General features: G+C 40.5%; 2 long non-coding RNA genes across 2 annotated transcripts in view; both read left to right on the top strand.

Moving 5' to 3' along the window:
• LOC103306003 (uncharacterized) overlaps window positions 1–9,081 on the top strand; it is a 28,028-nt gene extending 18,947 nt beyond the window's left edge. Inside the window, exon 3 of the long non-coding RNA XR_006174949.2 lies at window positions 1,155–9,081. This is a non-coding gene — a long non-coding RNA (uncharacterized LOC103306003). The remainder of the gene's footprint in view (window positions 1–1,154) is intronic.
• Window positions 9,082–12,911: 3,830 nt separating this feature from the next.
• Window positions 12,912–25,161, top strand: part of LOC135975607 (uncharacterized) — a 42,881-nt gene continuing 30,631 nt past the window's right edge. Inside the window, exon 1 of the long non-coding RNA XR_010592557.1 lies at window positions 12,912–13,073. This is a non-coding gene — a long non-coding RNA (uncharacterized LOC135975607). The remainder of the gene's footprint in view (window positions 13,074–25,161) is intronic.

Genomic DNA, 25,161 nt, shown 5'->3' with positions numbered 1-25,161 from the left:
ATGGCACAACATGCAAAAAAAAATCAAATCTATACTCCACAATGTGATGGAAATACCATGTGTCAAGTTCTTATAAATTGAGAAGATGAACTAAAACTACAGTTTTGTTGTTGTTGTTGTTAGAGCAGATGCTTTTGAAATTTTTGTGACTGTTTTGCCAAGTAGGTACTAAATTTTTAAAACAATTGTCATTTGTTTAAAGATTTTTAATAGCTTTAAAAATGTAGGTTACATAGGTGTGTAAACTAAATATAATGCCATCTGACACTTAGTAGCAAGGCAAACGTTATTGACACATCACTATAATGCACCTCATTTTCATCTATATTATTTTGGGTAAGTTGTATGAGCTGCGTTATGCAGGTGGTCAGACTAGATGATTACCGTATTCCCTTCTGTCCTTAGAATCTATTAATCAAGTAGAGCTGCATAAACTAGTGCTGATGTCAGGTTTGTTTTAAGGTTTATACGAGCGAGTGCATTGAAACTTGAAATTATCTGTATAAGTTATATCAACTGGATACAATTATTTATGATATTGAGGTGCAAATATTAAGGCCCCAATCTTGCAATAAGATCCATATAGGCAGATTCTTGTGCCTGTGTGGAGCTCCATGGACTTCAGAGGGACTCCACAAGGATCCAAGTGTCTGCCTATGTGGATTGGATTGCAGGATCAGGACCTAGAGTATGGGAATTTCATCACTGACATTAATAGCAGCTGAATCAGGCCCTCAGGCATTAGACACAGGTAATCGTTAATCTCTAGTTTATATCCATAAAATGTTGACTTTGTTTTTCGTGTGGTGTTTGTGACTTTGGAGCTATTTTGCTAAAAACATTCAGCCCATTGCTCACCCTCCAGTCTACTAGCAGAGGGCTGTAAAAGCAGGCAAACTAGAGCAGAACAGCCATTCATGCTGCTTCCTCTTTGGCTCCCTATTCCCCTGCACACTTAGAATCCATAGAGCACTTCTACAGCAACTCCAGGTAAATGGGGATCTGCAGATTTGGATGCTGTTGTAGAGGAAGGAACCACTCTCCATGACTCCTCCCTCTCCTCCTTTATCTGATGGATTTTCACTAGAAAATGCCTGCAAACTTCTCCCCATAAGCAACCATGTCTTCCACTCTCTCTCTCTCTCTCTCGTCAGGTATTGTACAGCCATGGAGGATTCGACTATCAGTCTGGTTCTTAAAGGAGTCAGCCTTCTGTGGGAAAAGAGAGGACCCTGCAATAAGGATGGGGGATTCCTGAGTTCATGCATTTGACCCCTGTTTTCCTATGCATCTATGGGGTTTGCAGGCTTGGCTTCTACTGCACCTGGTAGTAAACTACTCCCACTGGAGCAGAGAGATGATGTGGAATAAACTCCATGAGCAGAACCCCCTCAAGAGTTTCCAGCTGTATTATTCACCTCATGTGGATTGTCCCACCCATCTGTCTATTCCCATAAAACCTCCCTTAGCTTCTTTTTAAGTCTTTCTACTCCCATTGAAAACATTTATATTCTCGCTGCCATTTCTTTGTGAACTGTGCTGTAGCTACTTTCCTTATCACCAGTGCTGACTTTAGGACATATTGATACCCAACATATTCAGTTTTGTCTTTGGGAGGCTTCCAGGGAAGTCCTGAATTTGTGAGTGGGAGATAAAGATGGTGATTGCAGCGGCTTCAGGTGATGTTCTGTGTTAACACACCTTCACTTTGCACACTGCTGGTGGCAGTTATCTATGATGCTGCAGTTCACTTTGAATGCAAGGATTTAGTATGGATTTCATATTACAGTTTAATTATATAAAGGAAAGTTATTCCTCTGACACTTTGTGATATAAAATATAACCACATAGAACTAAAACATTTAGTTTAATGTGTTCTCAAGATATGAAACAAAATTCATCATTGATTCCCTTTGTTTATTACTGAAAGGCTTTATTTTGAAATCATACTTCTATTCTTTGTGTGGGTATCATCCTACCCTGTCATCTCCTATATCTGCTGCTACATATTATCACCCCCCCCCAATTTGGTTCCCTTATGAATGCACACAATCCCATGTAGTTCAAATAACTGGGCCTTCTTGGACATTGGTTTATTAAACTCACACAAGTATAAGCAGTTCTCATTGGGCAGGAGCGGAGGTTCACATCTGCCCTTTTGAGCATATTCCTTTCTCTCTCCCCTTGAAGGGTGTCTCAGCCCCTTCTGGGCTCTACAATCAGCCTTTTGCTTGGTTCAAATAGTCTCTTATCCCTTGATGCAAGGTTCTCTAAAGCCCTTCTCCTAGGATTTTCAGTGGAGCCAGCTGCAGGCTCCATAACCAGGCAGAGGGCTGATGGATTAGAATGGAAAGACACACACTAAGACTTCACCAATTCCTAGGCTAGCTACCTGACCTACATAGAGAGCTCTTCCTCCTCCCAGTTCATTCCCTGACTCTGGCTCTCTTCTGTGCCTCAGAGGCAGGAAGCCTAAGTTATAACTGTTTTCCTATAGGTCACATGCTTCTCCCAGACACATGACCTGAGACTACAATTCCTAGTTTTAGAGGGCCCCATAACACACAGTGGGCTGAGCCCACATGCCCAAAGACAATTTCTCTGTTACAGTGGGCTTTATATTGCAAAGGACAGCACATATCAGGCACTTCTTATCCCTGGTTCACGTACTCTGTTCTTTGGCCTATATTAACTTGTTTTGATTTCTGGCTATACTCAACAGCATTTATGTTTGTTTCTGTTGCATCACTCCACCAGCTCACAATTGCAAAGCCAGACAAAGCAGGATGAACATACTACGAAGCTGTCTCAGGGAGTTTCTCCACTCTTATATGTACATTTTATTACCAAATCCTGTGGCAACATTTACAACTTACTCAATGTTGCCTACCCTTGGTCTTTTGTTGTGATATCTGGTGTTTTTCTTAAAGCCCCTCCCTCTTGGAGTCATGTGACTATGAAGTCTCACCTTTCATTGTAAAAAGTAGTAAGTTTCTAGCCCTCATAGTTAGAGGAAAATCTTAAAAATTTCACTAACTGTTCAAAAATCCAAAAGTAAATAAAAAGAATCCATCCCCAACATTTTAAATAAATCTCATGATTTTAATCCTATTCATGATTTTTAGGGGCCTGACTCATGATGTTTGAATGCTTGGGTGTGAAACATTGGCACTTCAGGAGGGAGAAAGTCTAAACATTTACAAGAAAAACAAAAAAAAAATTAGCCATTTCAAACTCTCACCGACCAAGCTGTAAGGTAGGGGGTGGACAGTTTGCTATTAGACAGCTACGTTCTAAAAGATTTTTCTGAGAAATCACCGATAAATTTAAATATTCTGTAGTCTGTTGGAGACTAGCATTCCATCACCAGTGTCCAGACATTGTTCTGTATTTATTCCATAACCCACTGTTAATATTTCCAGGGCAGGTTGGCACAAAGTCAGATGCCTGAAGGGTTACAATGTGATAGCAAATGACAAGAATAGCCCTGAGATAGGTACAACCTATGGTCTGGCTTCTGCTACTGAAGTGATACCTTTTAATACAAATAAACAATGACAGTTTAAAAAAACAACAACTCAATCTTTTCATTGCTCTAGCTTGTTCAATGTTCATGTGTTCAATCAATAAATCTGCAAAGTCTCTCATTGTAATGTCCATTTTGCCAAGCCTAACCAATAGGGAAGTCTACTTAGATTTTCAGCAGCCCAAAATGTAGAATCAATAGGTTGAAAATATTCTTCCTTGTTTTTGCATATGAAATGTTTGTATTTCTCCCTGTGAGTTTTTCAATGTCAGGTTTTTAGTGCCTGGTATGGTAATGCGTACGCTGCATAATCATTGGCACATGTAGAAGAACCTTTCAAGGTCACCAGTGAATTGACCGAAGAGCTTTGTAAAGCTTTTAGTCAAGTCATGCAGATATAGAACAACCACTTAAATGTCTACAAATTGTCCACAAGTGGCTATAGTTTGTAGGTGGGGCTGGCCCAGCAGAATGTATTGTATTTCTATAAGCATCGCTTTCACAAGCTGGCTCTATAAATGTTATACAAAAGTGAAAACCCATCCTGTTTGCCCTCGCTGTTGCCAGCATAACATACTTGGGTAAAGGGATTGTGGCTGGAAGAAAATGGCATGGCCAGAATGCCTGTGCTAATCTGTTTTTTGGTTGCTTTTTTCCATCTCTTTCTAGCGTACACAGCCTGGAAGAATAAATTAAAGCAGCCCAGCTTTGTCTGTTCTAACAGCTCAGAGCAAAGAGCAGCACCAGGATCAGGGAAGTGCAATGATGAGCTGCAAGCCACCTTTGTCGTGTGCACAAAACCCCTGGTTTAGTTGTGTCCCAGGATCTGGTGTACGAGATACAGAAAAAGGATGCCAAACTTGACTCACAATGAGCTGCTTTTTTCTAAACTCCCTTCACATAGTCTCACAAGGTTAGAAGGAGTAGCTTCCCCAGATGCGTTTTCTGGGCTGGATTATGGTTGTTTTTTTCTTAACCTATAAAAGGAGAGAACCTTTTTATTGACAGCCAATCTGCCTCTGTCACAATGAAGTGTGGGCAGTGCCAAGAGTGCCCTGGATCTAAAATAGGTTGGGCAACTGAACAGGCTTCTCCCTTAGAAATATTTCTATTTGTATCTATAGAGTTAAATACTGAAAGAAGCTAAAAAAAGAATGTGCTCTAAGGGCCAGACACTGCTGCCCTTTCAAAGATTAATAAAAAAAAGCATAAATTGAACACTTCTCCAGATCTCAGCATGTTACCAGATTGTGCTCTTTGATTTTCTCAGATGTGTGGAAGGGGTTAGTGCATCCCCTGATTCAGAAGGGCATTTAAGCACATCCTTAAGACTTCACTGGAACTTAGGCAGGTGCCTAAAACAAGTATTTTGCTGAATTGGGGCCCTAGTCCTTTAAGAATATATTGTTCCTACAGAGTGTCTTGTCCTGAGGCTTCAGAACACAAAGCTGAGAAGTAGTACTTGTCATTAGCATGTTTAATTGATTGTCAGAGTCAGGAACATAATCTAGACCTCTTGACATCAGTCCTATGTCTTAACCACAATACCTGATAATTATCTTTCTGTTAGAATCTAGTATCCCAAATCAAAAGGTATGAGCAAAGTCAGGCCAGACAAGGCAGAAGAAATATACTTCAGGAACAATCCTATCCCCCAGGGAGAGGACATAAATCACCAGGGACACCATTTAAAAATGGAATATTTGCCAAGTCTATGTATAGGAAATAAGGACACTATACCTATTAAATCAATGGAATTACTCCTGTGAATCAGGTCCTACTGCAGAATAACAGATGTTACTATGTGATAGTTCTGGGTAAATGTAAACATTTTATTAGTGATCAATTTAATACTGCAGATAGTTTCCTTATTTAGCTTCTGTAATCTTGTCCCTCTGTCATGTCTTCCAAAACTCTGAATGCAGTCTACACAACAAGAAGGTTAGAAAACTAATCTTCCCATCTGGAAGTTATGAATCTCTTATGGAATATTGCTATGATGAAGGTAGTGGAATGGATTCCACCTCCTCCCTTGAGAGTCAATCATCAGCTGGACTTCCACAAATTGATTCAGGTTTTTTTTGTTTTTTAAAACAGTGCCCAAAAGTTCAAGACACTTTGCAAACAAACAAACAAACCCACACAGTCCCTGCCCTAAAGAGATTACAGTCTGGATGACATAAATTATACTAATTTCTGAACCTAACTGTTCATTTCAAATTTTACTTTATAGATTAGAATATTGCTTCCATGCGTTAGAAACATCCTCGCTGTCCCCTACTAGGGCATGATCCTACGCGCATGGAAATCAATGGCAAGCCACATATTGACTTTAATGGTGCAGAATTAGACCCAGGAGGTGCTGTTTGAAGTCACTTTATGCTAACTGGACAGGACCCTTTAAACATTTTTCCTTGTATACTGTTTTTAAGAGGCAGACACTTATTCAGCACACAACAGTGGTCAAAGGCATTGGGCGAGACCCCCACAAAATAAAAATCTGATGGTTGCAGAGTTAAGAACTTCATCCCTCCCCCCCCTCGGAAATCAATAGATTATTAAAGCTACTTCAAGGCTTCCACTGCTATCATATCAAAGTTTTATTATCAAATATGAAAAAATCATTACCGCAATATCACAACATTCATAACAAAAATATTAAAAAACACACACACTCTTCCTAGAGGCATATAATCTAAGAATCCACAAGGAAAAAAATAACTGCTGCAAGAATGGCAGTTAGCCAGTTCAATCACTCACGATCCCCGGTTTTGATAAATGTACAAGAGTCAAGGTATTTCAGAGCCACAGTTTCAGATAGGAGAGCTTCAAAAGAACTGTAAAAAGAAGTGCTTGAGCAAACAAACTAAAGTCAAATCAAACCCAAAAATATATAAAAAGAGATTGAGAAATTCTCAAAAGAGCTATTACCAGCTGATATGCATGTGGCTTCAGGCCTCTTGAAACCTGGTATAATCAGCTATATTCAGGGCCTCTCTTAGAAGAGAACTTGTAAGCCAAAACATTGTACCAAATTAAATCATGTGAAGCCTATTCCTGCCCTCTGCTGCAGGGGTTCAATTCCCATTGACTTCAACTTTCACTATATTTAACTTCCGCCAAAAGCAAGAGCCCCCAGTTAACACTGTTCTTCCCTGGGAGTAATGCAGAAGGAAATCAAAGTACAGTGAATTGTGTTTGCATTTGAGACCAAACTATACATCTTCCATACATCTGTGTGTGTTGTGTTATACCTTGGAATGCAGCCATTTTTAAAACCTCATGATAGATAGTGGTTACAGTTGATAGTGGCCCAGTGTTTTGGGGATCATTCCTCTTCCACTCCAGTAACCTGAAAACGATGTTCAAAAGAATCATTTCCAGTACAATTTGTCTCTGAGACTGACTTGCTCTGTTTCATATTGTTAAATAAATAAAGCATTGCATTTAGAACTGAACCAGACTCTAAGGTTTGGCCATAGGCTTGTTACCTGACTCACTTTGTTGTGTTTCAGTAGTACATTTGAGGATTTTCGTAGGAGCCCCTGAAATGGTCTTGGTTAGTATGCATGATCAATCATAGAAATAAGTCAGTAACAGACTAGCCTCGCTCTTCACTGTGTCAGGATTAGTAAATACCATCCTACCTTATTTGAATTATACCCTCTCTTGAAAGGCTGGAGTAGCAGATGACCCTTATAGAATTCCAAGACGACCCAGATTTTGATGCTTTCAGACCCAGGCAACTAAGACAAGAGAGAGTTCCAAATTCAAGGGTCTTACATTGAAAATATTTGTTTCAAGCACTATGTGATTAAACCAGAGTGCTATCAAGTTGCGCCCCTCAGCTGAACACACTCTTTGTGCTACCACAGGAGGAGAGCGGCGATCTCTCAGGTGGCCAGCTCCCAAATCACTGAGGGCCTTCTAGAGATGAAAACCAACAACTTAAATTTGCAATCAGAAATGAACTGGCAGTCAGTGTAGATTTCAGAGCACAGGTGTAATATCCGATCTGTATGTCCTTCTGCTATATACAGACAGTCTGAAGTCACCCTCTGGCCCCTCAAGTGATAACTTTTTTTTGCTAGTTTTTGTCTGGAAGTAGATTAACATTACACTTGGCTCTGTGGAAATCTCGCAGCAGCCTGTGTGCATGGTGCAGGGTCAGCCTACTGCTAGGCATTTATTTTGGTTGACATTTTCCTTTGTCAAGATTCTGTTCCCTGTTATTCAGTATGTACTGCCCTGCATATATCCGACCTATTTAACAGTCTTCAGATAAAAGCGGGTATTTTCCCATATCAATAAATGTTCTGGTGCGAAGCTGTGTGCTGGCCTCAGAGAACCATCCCCTGCCATCTATCTCACTACTTCACTGAGTGCAAAATAAGAAGGCTTTGTCTAGCAACAAAACAATAATTAATTTTTCATGTGAGCACCAAAGTCTTGAAGAGCACAGAATCTTTTTGAATACACCTGTAAGTGGCCCTGAAGAGAAAGAAACAACAGAACCAAGGAATTGTGTTTTATTTTCTCCCTTGTTAGTTATTTCAAGAAAACCTTTTTATGTAAAACTACAACTCTTTTAGCTTTTCCCTGACACGTTCATTCTGAAGACTACACTTGACCTTCAACTATGTCCTTTATTAGGAGGATTATACCTAAACACTCCTTCATTTTATTGCTAATGAATGCAGATGCAATGTGTTTTCTATCTGATCCCCAGCATTAGGATTATCCCAAGAGTGGCATTTATGTTCTTGTAGTTCTTTGGTATAAATAAATATCAAAGTAGGAAGACCAATCTGTACTCCACTAGGAATAATAAACTAAAATAATGTGGCATCCATTTTGCTTGGGGTGTCAAAATGTGTTTTTATGATTGTAGAGGTGTATGGCTTTTCCATACAGCTGTCATGAATTCCAGGCCATTAAAAAAAAACAACAACATGAATTCCAAAGCATTTAAAAAGGGACTCTGCCTTTCAAATGATGTGTATTAAAAATAGTTTTCATTTTAGTATGACACGGTTCTCCAAAGATATAAATCTCACTTTCTCAAAAACTGAACAAATCTCTCTCCTTTGCAGCAAACAACCACCAAACCCAACAATAAAAACAAACAAAGCAACGCCTGCCCTCAAAACCTCTATAACTTAAGTTATTTCTTTTACAGGCTGGGCAGAGATAAAAGGGCACAAGATTATTTCTGTTTAATATGTGGGAGATGCTCAGATAATATGTGTCAAGTATCAGGGGGTAGCCGTGTTAGTCTGTATCTACAAAAACAACAAGGAGTCTGGTGGCACCTTAAAGACTAACAGATTTATTTGGGCATAAGCTTTCGTGAGTAAAAATCTCACTTCTTCGGATGCATCCGAAGAAGTGAGATTTTTTACTCACGAAAGCTTATGCCCAAATAAATCTGTTACTCAGATAATATGGTGAAGGGGGGCGACAGAAGTACTTGGATGAATGGCTGGATAGACAGGTAATATGCCTTAACATACCACAATAGAATTGAATTATTCTGATCATAAGTATATTGTAAAGATGAGAGGCAAGGGGGAGGGGGAGAATTGTGTTTTTGTCCTTTTTGCTTCATTGTGATGTATAAAGGAGACCTGAACATCTTTGTGTGAGTGCATTCATTTCTGCTTATTTCTTACATTAAGAGTCAGACCTTGTTTACCCTATTTTACCCTGAAAAACTACCAAAACCAGAACTAATAGGATTATGACCTCACAAGTACTGTACCAAGAAAAGTGAAAATATGAGCAGTTGAGAAGTGAAGATAGTTTGTCAGCCTGTTTTAAAATGCTTGGCTTTTTGCCTTTTCTTTTCTTTCTTGTTTTGTTTTGTTTGTTAACCCTTATTAAATGTCAAACTGGTGGGAGGAAAAAAAAAAGTTAAAATAAATCACTTCACTCTCTCAATTATAAAAACGGAGAAAAAGCCAATTCCAGCTCTCTTTACCTACAAGAGAATATGCAGCAAAATCAGGAAAACCCAGATTTATATTCCTAAAGCTTAAAAAAAAAAAAAAACCACAAACGTAATTTAAAAACCCACCTTTCAGATCTTCTTTATACATAAGCAAACAAAAGAAAAAAAAGATGGATACAAATCCATACTTTTCTTCAAGTCATCTTTAAAAGAAATTCAAAAAGGTCAGATTCTGATCCCCTGTGTTATGTCAATGAGTCATCTCACAGTAGTCAATGGAACAACTTGTGGAGTAAGGTGCTGCATACTGTGAGTAAGGGTTTCAGAATCTAGTCCAAAGTCATTCAGGGAATGTTTAATAGAGAATTAGAGTCTAGTTAATGTAATTACAGAAATTAATCAATGATCAGTTTATAATGTATCTGTACCAAACATTGGATGAATTTCAGTTTCTGAGTGGTGTACACATCACATTTTGGTCCCTTTGTTTCACAGAGTACACACCACCCACATCTATAAAATTGAATGTAAACAAAGATATGTATGCAGTAGTTTGATAAGCTAATGTGCTCAGAGATGCAATATACTGCTCAACTTGCTTCACTTTTGGATCTCATATTTGTTCATAGAAAGTAAATACATGCCAAAGGAGGCAGCACTTTTTCCCTTTATTGTATTTTCCTCCTTTGCCCTGGTTTTTGCTAGTAACAATGAACCTCCAAAGGTTCAAAGGACTGCATGTTTAGCTAAATAGTCAAAACTGTGGAAGTGCCCCATACACACCCAAACCAAGCTACTCTACCCATGCTCCTCCAGTACCATACGCTATCGCTTGTAGTGGGAAGGATCCAGTGCTTGCTACCCCTTTCCCAGATAACGCTGATGATGTCAATCTCCCTCCGTGATATTCCAAAGGCAATCAAGTAGTTTGCAGCCCCTGCTGAATGTACAATATAATCTCCCTTTCTAAGGTGGGGTTGGGTTTTCTCCAGAAGATGCCTCAAGGGGATTGGGGAGAGGGAACAAACCTACTGATCATCCCACCTCAGAAAGCAAGAGGGGAGGATCCAACTGAAAATCCAGGAGGGCAGAACAGACCTCCCAAATTTCTGTGAAGGCCTCAAAGGAAGGAACCAGGCTTCTAGGCCTTCCTTCCATCAAGAAAATCTGCCATAGCAGCTAAGAGCAGGTGGAAGGTTAAGGAATGATTAGTTCAATTCATCTCCCTCTGGGATGGGTACAGGGCTCTTAACTGAATGTTTGGGTCTTAGGAATGGGGAAATCTTGGGGAACATGAGCTGGGGTTGAGGGTTCTTAACATTTCTGAACCTGCCTGCCTATCCCCAGGGTAATCTGTTTTGTTGTATTCCCTTCTGTTCTTGGGCTGGTAACATTGTAAGTTAGAATATCAGGGTTGGAAGGGACCTCAGGAGGTCATCTAGTCCAACCCCCTGCTCAAAGTAGGACCAATTCCTAACTAAATCCCCAAATGGCCCCCTCAAGGATTGGGCTCACAACCCTGGGTTTAGCAGGCCAATGCTCAAACCACTGAACTCTCTCCCCCCCCAAGAGTTATCCATATTAACACACACAAAAACCACCTCAGTGGAATCATTGTTTAGACTTGAAATAACTTTACTGGAGGTCAGAATTCCAGCACAGTAATGGTGACCCTTATGGATTTTACATACCATGTCACACTGACACTCAGTAAGTGGAAGACCAGATTCCAATAGGAAAAAACAACAACAACCTAAATCAACTTCTTGCAGTGATGACAAGTGTCCAACTGACCCTTTTCTTTGTTTTGGGTTGAGGTTAAATATGTTGCTTCACCAGATTGACCCATCTAATACAAGGAGTAAGGAAAAATGCCTCTAACCAATTCTTTTTAGAGTACACAATGAATTAATGGTAAGGCAGTGTATGTTGAACATATGAAAACATGCATAAAAATTACAGTTCAAAGAAACTTAACACATGTTTATGAGTAAAAGTTTTAACAAATGAGATTTTATAGAAAATCTGTGTATAATCAGAAGTCACTGAAGATTTTCTCTCCGTTTTGAAAAAAGGAGATTGTCCTTTGTTTATTGTTTATCTGGGCCTTAGCCCATCCAGCCCAGGAGGTAAATACATTACCATAGATAACAGAGGACTAGTCTTCCATTGTATTTACATTTATAACTCCCACTTGTTATTACCTTGAAATTACACATTTAAGCCCATATGTTATTATTAAACATTTATATTGGGGTAGTCCCTAGAGACCAATCTAGTCAGGTTTCCATTGTGATAGGTGGTCTACAACTATATAGTAAATGACAGCCCTTGCCCCAAACAATTTAGAATAGAGTCATAGAGTTTAAGGCGAGAAGGGACCACAAGATCATCTGAAAGGAGTCAATACAAATTTTTAAAGTGGCACAAAAAGCTCTGCATTTTCCCCTTGAAGACTGCTACAGGTGTGAGAGAGAGAGAGAGAGAGAGAGAGCTTGAAAAGCTGTTCCCAAGGTTATTTCTTCAGATTGTGGGGAAAGAGGGAAAGCTGATGAGCTAAGGGGTTGCCAGAGAATAGAATAGAAGCCCCCACCTCCTGCAAATGTTAAGAAACAGGAAGCAAAGGTGACTGAAGGGGGAACAGATTATTAGGATAAGCGTCCCAGTTTTTACATGTTTATCCAGACCAAACCTCTGAACCTTCAAAGGCCCCTCGCTAATTAACATATTAAGCTGGCTATTTAACACCTATGTCTGGATCTCCAGAACAAGAGTCCATAACCAGCACATTGTAGAAGCCAAGGTCCTCCCTTCTTGGTCTCAGAGTTATCCATCTTTCTGATGGAAAGTTACCTTTCTCCCGCAACAAGAAATGTTATGAAATCTGAATCCATGGGCAGACATAATAGATAATTAAAACAGAAAAGAACCATTACTTAGAAATGATAATTGCTTTGTCAATTTTCCTTTATTTCCTCAGTACCTGGTATAAATAGTTCCTTGGAAAATATGGAAGAAATAACATGCATAACACCATTTTTCTACCTGAGTCTAACCTTTGGTTCCTTACTTCTATTGTTGATAAGAAGCAGGTTTTAACTGTCATCTTTTCATGACTTCTCAATATGCAAGTTCATACAGATTAAAGTCCATCATTTCAGGCCAGCAATTACTTCAAAGGTTCTCCTCATCTTGAGATGTGTAACAACAGCAGCAGCACATTTTCATCTAGTTCTTCAAATGTTTTTGATCAAAATCTTGTTTGAAATAATGCCCATAGTAATCTTTTTATTTTTGAAAGCAGAAATATGAGGAATTAAATAATGGGGCTTCATTGTCAGTTAACTTTCTAAATTGAGGCTAGTAATACTGATGCTTATTGTCTATACTATAACATTTGACTGGAAAGAAAATAAACTATTTTGTATTTATCAGGCAGTTGTGTTCCAGTGTATGAACTGGGGTGAACAGACTCTGAGCTGATGAAAATTGGCACTAAAGTGAATGCAGCTATGAAAATTTACCCCAGCTAGGGTTTGCTGGAAGGAATGGCTGGGGCTATCCACGCTCTACCACTGATTCACTGCATGATCTGAAGTAAGTTACTTGTGTCTCAATGTACTGTGACAAAGTTCCTCCTCTATCTTGGTGGGTCCTGCGCTTATTGGCAGATTTTCTTGCCTCAGAGATTCACCATGTGGGTTGGGGAACAGCCCAGAGACCTTCTCCTCTGGAAGAACCCACAGTCCAGGTCAATTGGGAGGTTTGGGGGGAAACCCAGGCCCTCCCTCTACTCCGGGTTCCAGCCCAGGGCCCCGTGGACTGCAGCTGTCTATAGTGCCTCCTGTAACAGCTGCATGGCAGCTACAACTCCCTGGGCTACTTCCCCATGGCCTCCTCCAAACACCTTCCTTATTCTCACCACAGGACCTTCCTCCTGGTGTCTGATAACACTTGTGCTCCTCAGTCCTCCAGCAGCACACCCTCTCCCTCTCAGCTCCTTGCACCTCTTGCTCCCAGCTCCTCACACTCACACCCTAAACTGAAGTGAGCGCCTTTTTTAAAACCCAGGTACGCTGATCAGGGCCGGCTCTGGCTTTTTTGCCGCCCCAGGCAAAAAAGCCTCCAGCCGCCCCCACGCGGCAGGGGAGGGCGCGGGGGAGGGAGGGCGGCCGGAGCCCCGGGGGGAGGGCGGTGAGCCCCGGCCAGGGCTCCGCTCTCCCCGGCAGCCGGGGGGAGGACGGCCGGAGCCCTGGGAGGAGGGCGGAGTGCCCGGCCGGGGCTCCGCTCTCCCCGGCGGCCAGAGCGCCGGGGGGAGGGCGGCGAGCCCCGGCCGGGGCTCCGCTCTCCCCGGCGGCCGCGGGGAGGGCGGCCGGAGCCCTGGGAGGAGGGCGGAGTGCCCGGCCGGGGCTCTGCTCAGCCCGGTTGCAAGAGCGCCGGGGCTCCGCTCTCCCCGGCAGCCAGAGCGCTGGGGGGAGGGCGGCGAGCCCGGCCGTGGCCCCGCTCTCCCCGGAGCCGGAGCGCCGCACCGTGCCGCCCCCCTCCAGGTGCCGCCCCAAGCACAAGCTTGGTGGGCTGGTGCCTGGAGCCGGCCCTGATTAGCCTGCCTTAATTGATTCTAGCAGCTTCTTAATTGGCTCCAGGTGTCCTAATTAGCCTGCCTGCCTTAACTGGTTCTAGCAGGTTCCTGATTACTCTAGTACAGCCCCTGCTCTGGTAACTCAGGGAACAGAAAACTACTCATCCAGTGACCAGTATATTTGCCCTCTACCAGACTCCTGTACCTCACTGGTCTGGGTCTGTCAAATAAAAATCCCTACATATTTACAGAGCCAGCTCCTCAGTTAGTGTTCCTAGTACCTACAAAGGCCCCTTCCTACAAAGAGCTGTGGATTCCAAATGAGCAGACACACCTTTGCACCCACACCATCTCACTGAAAAGGTCTGCCAACTCATTTGGATTTCCTGGCTCAAGCAGGACCTAAGGCTTGTCTGTATATGGGAAATTACAGGCAAATTTTCAGTGTTGAGCCTGATTTTCAGAGCTGCTGAGGAGTAAGTTCATTAGTGGGTGCTCACCAGGTTCTGAAAATCAGACTGATGGTGTCTCCGATTAGCACACAAAAACCAAGAACCCGCAAATCTGTGGCCACTTTTGACAATGTTGGCCTTCACCTTCCTTTTCACATGTGCTTTGCAACAGAAAATAGGGTCAGCTGTACTGCTATAGCTGTTAAATCTAAATTGCTCTACGACATGAGTGTTTTCATGAGAATTTGCCAGATCTCTATAATTAATAACAAGCAAAAAATCTAGCTAGCATTACAATGTACATTACATTTAATCAATTTGCTATTTGTATTCATTATGTATAGCCTCCATTTTTGAGTGAAAAATTATGTATAGCCTCCATGAAAAATTGAAAGGCAGTTACAAGAAGGAAGAGCATTATGGATAACAAATGATATAAGAAGAGCATAAGCTCTATTAATTGGTCAACTGTGCTTGTCAGTATGTTTAAAGTGATTAAGGCAGACGATTAGATAAAACAATTTTGTGTCTTTGAAGTAAAGCAGAATAGTATCTGGGCAATCACTGGCATGGTATCCTGGCTAGGACTAACATAAACCCATCTACACATGAACTGTGTTAATATATGCTTTAAAAAGCTTTTTAGCTACAGCTATTACTTAAAGAAGTCAATGCAACTTGGAGTGAAAAGTGTTATTTGCAGTGCCTGGAAGCATCAGCATCTCTATTATAGCCCCCATTGCCAGAGGCCGCTAACTCATCTCTTTTACATTTGAATAGCCTCAAAGAAGGCAAACAAATTAGTGTCTCAGATGTCTATTTCTGTATAGAAAAAAGGGAGAACAAATTATTTAAACTGTTTTTAATCAAGGGAATATCAAAATGATAAAGTTTTAGCAATTTCATCGCATGTTCTTCTGAAACACAGCTAAATACAAGTATTAATTAAAAGTAATAAAATTGTAAGAGGCTGCAAAAGAAAGGAAGGAAGGAAGAAAGAAAATCTGGTGCCTTTTAGTATCTTGGAAAAAACAGTTTTGGAGCAGCCACAATATCTTCATATAACAAAAATATGTACTGAACATGTCTACCAGCTATTTTTACAAGTGTTTTAAGTAACATCAGCACCTAATATTTTGCATATTTATATATATTTGCTTGGATTTCCAAGTTGCAATGTGTCAAACATTTCAAGCTGCACAAAATTAAGCCTGTGTAGATGTGCATTCTGTCCACATCAATAGCTATCAATTAGTTAATCAAAGTCGGTATAACTTCAGTTAGTTTCTTGGGGAGCAGGTGGCGAGGGGTTGGCCAAATTTTAAGTTAAATGGTATAATTCAAAAATGTAAAGAGTGTATTTTAAGAGGCGATGAACACCTACAGCTCCCATGGACTTTTCATGGTGTATTGGCTGGTCAGCATTTTTGAAAACTCAAGTCCTAAAATGTTACTAGTAAGGGATTGTTGCTTAGACTAGCCTGTGCATGACTTTTGGTCAATCACTTAGGGCATGAATGGCCGACATTTTCAAGAGTGACTAGTGATTTAGATGCCTCCATTTTTTGATGCCCAATTTGAGTTACCCAAAGAACCTGATTTTCATGAGCTGGGTTCTCAGCACTTTCATGAAATCATCTGTAAGGTGTCTCAGGTTGGACACCCTAAATCTGAGGCACCTAAAATCGTTACTTTTGAAAATGTAGGCCACTGTAGGTTTTAGCTCAGATCCTTAGTCTCTTTGTGCTTTAGTTTACCCAATAGTGGAATGTTTATAATAAGTAGACACTTCAGAGGTCTATTGTGAAATTTAGTGTTTGAAAAGGTGCTTTGGGATCCTCCAATTAAACATGATATATAAACACAATTGTTATTTTCCCACATTCTTTTTATAAGCAAGATCACATAAAATTAAACTAATGTACAGACAATTGTACAACAGGCAGGAAACCATGTCATATAAAATCCATTGCTATCTACGATTTCATGGTTGTGAGTCTTCTGCAAAGTAACACTCCACAGCAGCAGTGGGGTTAGAACCCAGGTAAATCATTGGAAGACTGAAAATATTCTCATAAAGGGTAAGTATCTATGCCTGCTGCAGAAATTCTCAAAGCAGGAACCATTCATATCACCAGACCATGGCCACATAGAATGTTGCTGACTAAGGGGTTCCTAGAATGTGTCACTGAGGAGCCTGCAAAACCACAGGGAAGCTTGGTTGAAGAATAGGATGTGCTTGAATAGGTCTCTGCTCAGCAGATTGCTGTGAGCCTGCAATGAGCTGTCCTTCAGCTGATTTGGTACTACAAGCCTCCACACTGAGGAGTAGAGGCAGGAGGCAAAGCCAGAAGAATGGGACACATTCTGAGGACCCTTCACCTCCATGGAGCAACAGGGTCACCATGACAGTCATGAGGGAAGGACACCAGAGCTGGAAGACTTATACACGCACAGAGGCCTGAGGCCAAACTACAACCCACTGCCTGTCCACATATTGGGTGGCATACTGGCCTCTTCCCTCTAAAAATGGGGATTAAAAACAGATCCATTGGCTGGTGGGCTCTGATATTGGCCAGACCTCTGGAAAATGAGACAAGAGGAAGGTTAGAGAAGCTCCCTGAGAGACAAAAATGGAGAAAACAGCGTGCACACATACACACACACACCCTTCCTTTGCTGCTCAAGCTCCATATAACTTTGGAGAAGACATTGTTCACAGCAGCCCCTGTTTAAGGAGACAGGATAAATCCATTGACCATACCTCCTCTTAGGAAATATCAGGAAAATGGCAGCCCAGACTGTGGTGCACAAATCAGTGTTGTGGACATTTTGGAAGGAGGTCAGCATTTCTAAAAACTGCTTGGATTTTTTTTAATGTATAAAATTCTTAATTAGTAAATATTACTTTAGCTATATTGTAACCCCTGTAGTTATCCTTTAGGAAACACAGTGGTTGGGTGTTCTTACTATGCAGTGTCACATATGGAATCTTAGCCTCTGTCTCTGCTGGAGATGGTGGTTGTAGGGTTGAAATTGAGCAAAGAGCTTGGTATAGAAAAATCCATGGCTGACAATCACAAACTTGAAAGAGAGAACCATGGTGATAAGGAAAAACAGACAGAGGTCTGGAAGGAGAGGCTGACCTGTCTGATATGACATCTGGGAAATATGGTTTGACCATAAAGACAGCTGAGCATTAGTAATTATAGGGAGTTTCCTCTGCCACTGCCCTCTTAAGATTAGGAAGAGCTTTGCTGATATCCAGGTCTCAAAGGAAGCTGTTCCTTTTGTGAAGGTCTCTTATAAAGAGTCATGCAGAAATGTGTTTCGGAGATATTCAAAAAGAAGAGTGAAAAAGCTGCAAAAGGCATAATGGATTTACAGTCCCTACATTGCCTGGATATTAATGTAGCTATTAAAATCAAGTACAAATTACACCAGCTGTTTAAAGTCTCCCTCCTCCTGAATGAAAGAAAAATGACTAAAATAGTATATTAGTAAAAAATGCAGTGAATAAAAGCACTAGTAGCAGCAGAGTGACTGTCTGGTAAACACAATCCAGTAAAGCCAATGCACTTTTTCAAGTAGGGTTTGATATATGAATTTGACAACAAAAGCTATCAACAAGGCATCATGAAGTTTTCATTACCTACACTTAGGACATTTATCACATAAGTACCCTGCCGTCTATATATAGAGATCTTATTTTCTATCAACAATGGGGAAAGGATGTGAAGATTCTTGACTTGTTGAACTCATTCTACAAAACAACACTTGTTTATGTTTCAGATTGCCAGGGAGTTTTTTAAAAAGAGAAGTAGCAGAAACACATTCTTTGGGACAAGAATTTGACTTGTTTATTTTTCAACCTCCTCCAGTACAAAGGCTTGGGATTTTATGTGAGGTCAGAGAGCATGAGCTTTTTGAAGAAGAGATTGCCCATGCATTTTGGTACTAGGGCATCTTCTCTCAGGGCCCACTCAAATGGAGAGAACAAGTATGAGCATGCCCATGGAGAGGACAGTGTTTTATTCGTGTAAACAAGACAAACATATTATTCATGATAAGAAACCTAATAAAGGAGGGGATGATGGCATAGAGCAACGTTTGTCCCTCCTGCAAGAACAGGAGAGAAGAATTTTGGCAGTAGTTGGGTATTAAAGCACATATAATCAATCCATTCTCCTAGGCAGTCACAGCATTTTGAAACATCATTAGTCTTCCTGGGTCAAACAAATGTATATTACAAAACAAGGCCCCCAGTCCTGCAACTTGTACATACTGCTGCCCTTAAGTGGCAGTCAAGGCACAGCATTAACAAGTTGTGTGTAACAAGTTGCCGGATTGGTGACTAAGAGGATAACCAAGCATGTTTTATAGGAGGATCTATAATAAAAATGTATCTATCTAGAATTAAATATTGTGTGATGTAGTTATCTTTAAACTTAGGACTGTGCATGTGTACTACTGAATAGGCTAGCACATTGTAGGACTTGTGCTCATTTGGAAGAATATTTATATACAGGATATTCCAAGAACTTGCACATACTCAGCTTCTATTGGCTCATGGTTGATTGGGAGTAATTATGTGGTCTCAGGAAGTATCAGTGGTCAGCCATAAAGTTCAATTATTTTGACATGGGAGATCAATAACAAGAGTCTGAAGCAATAATAAGACCCAGGATTCAAAAGTTGCTTGGCTAAAAATGACCATTTGATTAATCAGTCCTAGATTTCAACTATAATATGACCTCAAAGATCAATAACTGGAGCAATTCTTCACATCAAAGCACTATTTAATCAATTGGTTATGCCACTAACCTAAGCTATGTTACTCTCTTCATCTCTAGAGCACACAATGCAATATGCCACAGTATGAAAGTGCTCAAATTGGTAGATTAAGATCCACTACCTACTGTATGGCATACTTTACTTTCTACCACTATCAGAAGAATATTGTTAAATGTCATTATTAATTTCTGTAATAGACTGCAGATACCACCACACATTGACTTCTGTTTTAATTCAACACAAGACTGAGTCCCTCAAAGTAAATATTAATCAAGATCAATAAATCTTGTCACTGATTTCAACAGAAGCCAATATCTGATATCTGAAACTCGATCCCAGCTCTGGCCCTCCCTATTACCTTCCCCCCCACCCCCAGTGGATTTTTCCTTTCTACTTTCCCATATTAGATGTAGTCATCCACCTCTGACACAAGACAGGCTGATTTTCTTCCTACCCATCCCATCTGGACATAGTGACTCTTTACTCTGTACCCGGGATCCAGCCAGTACCGTCTTCCTCTCACTAGCCAGCATCATACCACTTTTTATAACTCACTCTTTGGTGTAAATGTTGTGATGCACCCCGTGCTTCCTCCCCTCTGCCTCACAGGCTCACACAGCCCACACTCCCCTCTCTCTCCCTGAAGGCCGCATGTTCTGTATGATTCAGTCATGTGACTGAAAAAACATTGATATTACCTGGGGGTGTCAGAAATGGGAAGGTATCCAGCATGCATGGGACTTTTCCTCTTTCTGCCTTCTCCTAATCTTCTTTGCAGCAGCAAGCAGCTAATAGGCAGCAAGTAACCATGAGGTTCTGCTCATGTTATTTTTCTCTTGGGGTACAGTATGATCTGACATAGGTGATATTAGACACAGTTGTGGATGGGGATGGTTTCTGGCCCCATTTCACTGTGGTGGTGTAAAAGCAAACCTACAGCCAGGAACAATCAGCACTGAAGCACACCTTTACTGCACCTCTGCTTTCTAGTTTGATTGACTACCTCTGCTGCATCTGGCCAAATATTGGACCTCCTTTGAATGCACCCAGATCTCAAGGATGTATTGTTCATTATCCACTAGGGACTTCTGCCATTGCATTGCCGTTATTGTATCTCAAGGCTGCGGGGATTTGCTGTAACAGCAAGAAAGTAGAACAACAAATTGGAAGCCAATATTTAAAAAGCCAGATGTTCAGGGCCTCATGTAATTGTTGCACTGAATTTGGGAGTGCAGTTAGTGACCTACTGCATAGAAGGCTGAGTATGTCTAACAATTTGACTAAACAAGTCATATGACTATGCTAATTATATAGATATAGATAAACTTGTTTTCAGATAGTTTTAGTTAAAATAGGTAAAAAATATTCTAGAAACGACTTATTTTAGTTGAGGAAAGAGCTTCAGATGTAGTTTTCCTTAAGGATGAAAATGTATGTCAATATTTTCTCCCCACTTTTTTCAATCAAAATTAAAAACTGATTATTCTTTTCAATCAACATTGTGAAACTTGAAAAAATTTGACCAGCTTTGCTCAGCACAAAAAATGAGAAGCATGAGAGGCCCGTGGTATTTGCAGAATTTTTTCACAGGGCATCCTTTAAATCAGAGAAGTCTTTTGGAGGGTTGACTGCCAACCACTAGAGAACTCTTTAAACACAATCCTACAGAGGGCAAGATCTTTAAGAAAACTTTGAATGAGAAAAATGTGTGCAAAGCACCAATTATAAGGAAAAATATTTTCAATTGAACACCCTCCTCAGTGAAGCTATTTTAGGAGCATAGTATCTAATAACCACTGTTCTGTGCCTTCAGCAAATAGATGTACAGATGTACAAATGGATATACAGATCCTTCATGTAATTGTTCAGGCGCATCACACTGAAGGAATGTGCCTGTTTTGAGTGTCTCAGTGCTGGCTTTAAGACATCTTTGTTTGAAAATAGGGCACCCTGATGTCATTTTCAGACTGCCTCTGAACATATGGCATTACCAGCTATTCATCCTTCTCAGGAACTGCAGGAAGTACCTCTTTTAAGAAGGCCTTTTGACCAGACAGCAAATGTGAAAAATCGGGACGGGGGTGAGGGGTAATAGGAGCTTGTATACAAAAAAGACCCAAAAATCAGGACTGTCCCTATAAAATTGGGACATCTGGTCACTCTACCTTTTGGGGAATGTATTTGGGGGAAAAAAGAAGGGTTGTTACAGGTAACGTAAGCCAGAGGGCCAACTCGCTGGCTGGTGTATCAAATAAAGTTCCAAACAGTGGCAGAATTTCAGTCCCTTTCTTCCGGGATTCCTCGAAACCAAAACAATTCAACATAAATCAAACAGATAAAACGGATCATGCTGCCTGGCTACTTCCCAGGTCTTTTTCCTGAGTCAGACTCCTGCATGTTCCCAACAGGTGTCTCTCCCCAACCCGACTTCCTTGCTGGTTTTTTATCTGAAGCCCAGGTGACCTGCAGGCTATTTGTGGCATCAAATCCCACCCCCCATCTTGCCCTTTTACATCATGATGCAGGTTTAGCATTGGCGGTAGCTGTGCTGATTCTAAGTTATCTGCTACGGTTGTCTGTATTGCAGAATGTTTTGGTTTGGCAGCTGGTCTGTAAGCATCTGCGCTGGGATTAATTTCTCTCAAGTTCAGTTGTAGAGAACATTGTGTATGTTGTCACTGCCTTTATAATGTAATGGCTATGAGAGTATCAAAAAAAAATAAATCCATCGTCATGTAGGAGGTAGCTAATTAGTCATAGGTGGAGTTAAGCCCAACTCCCTGAAAAGCCAATCCCACCTTGTGATAGGTAGGCAATGATGTAGGTCACACCAACTCCCCATCCCTCCCACAAAATCAAACACCACCCACCAGCTCTGGCTATAGGTATTGGAATATTCTGTATGTGGATAAGAAATATTTATTATCACAAAAATGAATTGAAGTGATAAAAGAAAGGATCTTAAAATCCTCTCAGAAGGAAATTGCAACAATATAAAGATATTCAACAATTTAAAAAAATACCAATATATAAGATATTCAGCTGCAAATGGTCTAAAGAACAGGAGCATTTTCAAAGGGAAGATTCTTCCCCAATGCCATAAACATTCTTCAAAAAAGTCAGCTGCTGAGTGATGTGCAGTTATTTAATGAGTTAATCTCGCTAAGATATTTGAACTCTCAGAAGGGCTCCCACCCTGTTAGCTATGTGATATCTTTGAAATGAGCCTTTCAAATGATTATAAGAATATATTAAAAAGCAGCTAATTTAAACTGAACTTTACCAGAATTCCCATCTGGATCCGGTTGTGAGTAATGAGAGGAGGGGCAGGGGGTTTGTTATTGTTGAGCTCTTCTGTAATTACTGCAGTCAAGTCTGAGATAGCCACTGGGCTACATAAATTATTCCTGGTATCAGTGGAGATACATCAGTGATGATTTGGATCTCCATTTCACAAGCTTGATCGTACTGTTCTTTCCACACAGCAATTCAAAGATAGTTACTGGCTGCAGTGATTTACATCTGATCTAGCTGAACATTAGCTCACTCACATATTTCCTAAAGAGATAATGCAGGGCCAATAAACAGTGGCAAAAGTTTTCCCTGAACATCTAGTCACATTCTAAAGCAAATTTTCATTTGATCATATTCTCAACCTTTCTGACAAACATTCAAGTGCACTAGTCTTGTGAAAAGCAAATATTGAGCCCAAATGCTTCACTGTTAATTGAAAGCACATTTTAAAAACGATAATGCTGATTGTAATAGATGCAATTCACAATCTAGGTACCCTGCTTTGTTAGTTAGTTTTGTAAGTCATTCACTCAAGGAACAAAAAACAAAAAAAAACAAAAAAAAAAAATACTAGCATGTGGCATCTCCATTTCTGTCTCCTTGCATGTTCACCCCACCATTCCCTCCTCTGCACCAGTGATGCCATCCATAATGCCCATTAACAGCCATCTCCTGTTTCCACCTACATTTTTCTGTGCATTCCCCAGCTCATGATATGCCCTCCCCAAACAAGTTCTCCTGACCACTTACTTCTCTTTATTAAAATTCTTCCTCTATATTAACTTCTGCCATATCTTCCACAAGTGAGAGAAAATTAAACTAATTTTAACATACCCATGCCTTGCTGAGTAACTACACGATCCAATCATAGAATCATAGAATATCAGGGTTGGAAGGGACCTCAGGAGGTCATCTAGTCTAACCCCCTGCTCAAAGCAGGACCAATCCCCAACTAAATCATCCCAGCCAGGGCTTTGTCAAACCTGACCTTAAAAACCTCTAAGAAAGGAGATTCCACCACCTCCCTAGGTAAGCCATTCCAATCATTGTCATCTTTGTCCTTCCTCTCACCTTTCCACCTTCTTGTTGGCTTACAACCCTCACTTGTGGCCAGGGTGTGATCTTGCAAGGACACAATCTCTTGTCCTCCTCCTTGAGCAGCGTGGCTCCACAACACCTGCCTACTCAGTGCTGTTACTTAAAAGCCACAACCTGCCCTATGTATTTTCTTTTCTTACATATAAACATACAACAATGGCCATATTTACAAGAAGAGCAGACTGGACAAAATCCACACAGAAAAAACTTCACTTGGTATGAACGAACACTGAAGAACACTGTAGGAGAGAAACACTTGACATTTCCACTGTTGTCCCGTCAGAACAGCCTTTATGCTATGGTGACGGACCTGGTATAAAACAGATTATAGAAATTATATAAACCCCTCATTGTAGATAATGTTTTTAATGGATAGTATTCCAGGAGCAAAAAAGCTCTAAATTATTTATCCCCCCTTCTAAAATACATTGCCTTTCATCCATCTTTAGATCTTTTCTAACCTGTTTTTTCCTAATATTCAATTCACATCAAAACTGACAATCTCAGCAGCTGATTTACCAGCAGAGGCTGAGTGAGTTATTTTTAGAAAATATACAGTACATTTACTAGCACATTAGAAAGTAACTACAACTAATCAGCAATTGGTTAAACAAATAGAGTGCATTTTGGTTTCTTATTCATGTTTGTTCAGCCACTCTTTGAGCTGGTCAGTAAACAAGAAATCATCATCTTTGTGAACATTTTCACAAAAATATCATCCACTTTTGTCAATCAAAATTTCAATGAAGATTTTCATCTACATTAGGAAACATTCAGAAATTTTCCATCAGCTCTACCTAGTCTCTAGTTCCCCAAGTTCAGCGTTCACAACCAATTTTCCAGTTATCAGTCAAAATTTAGCACGAAGATTCTTCTGTATTCTGTTAACTAGACACTGGTTGCATAAAAGTAGCCCATTCAGAGTTTGATGGCAAACCCAGCTGGACTGAAACAGTTTGGGGCAGGGGCTGCCTCTTTGCGCCACAATTGTACAGCACCTAGCACAATGGGGTTCTGGTCCGTGACTGCAGCTCCTACCTGCTATTGCAATGCAAGTAATTATAAATTATTTGCCTCCTAATACAAGCTTAGAAAAAGGGGGAATCTGCATTTCCAGAAACAGCCCTACCGGTCACAGGTGTCAGTGGTTCCAGCAAAGCAGTGAGAAGCTGCATTTGAACAGTAAATTGACACCTTTTGGATTTACAGTTGCCATGCATGCTCTGAATCTAAGGAAGTCATTGTTTTCTGACAAACCATTTGCTGGGGTGAGTAATTTTCATGGCACTTTTATCTCCAGGCCACAAAGCTAAAAATGACTGTACCATACTGAAACTTCCTTGGAAAGGCTCCAATACCTCCCCTTAGACAGCTCTTTATTTTCACTATTTAAACTATACACATGACAAATACAGAGTAATTGTTTTAAATTCCAATGCTTTGCCATGATAGTACAGTGGATGAATAA

Source organism: Chrysemys picta, chromosome 14, assembly GCF_011386835.1.
Source record: "Chrysemys picta bellii isolate R12L10 chromosome 14, ASM1138683v2, whole genome shotgun sequence".
Classification (NCBI taxonomy): Eukaryota; Metazoa; Chordata; order Testudines; family Emydidae; genus Chrysemys; species Chrysemys picta.
Note: the sequence above shows the minus strand (reverse complement) of the source record. Positions and strands in the feature narration are given on the sequence as shown.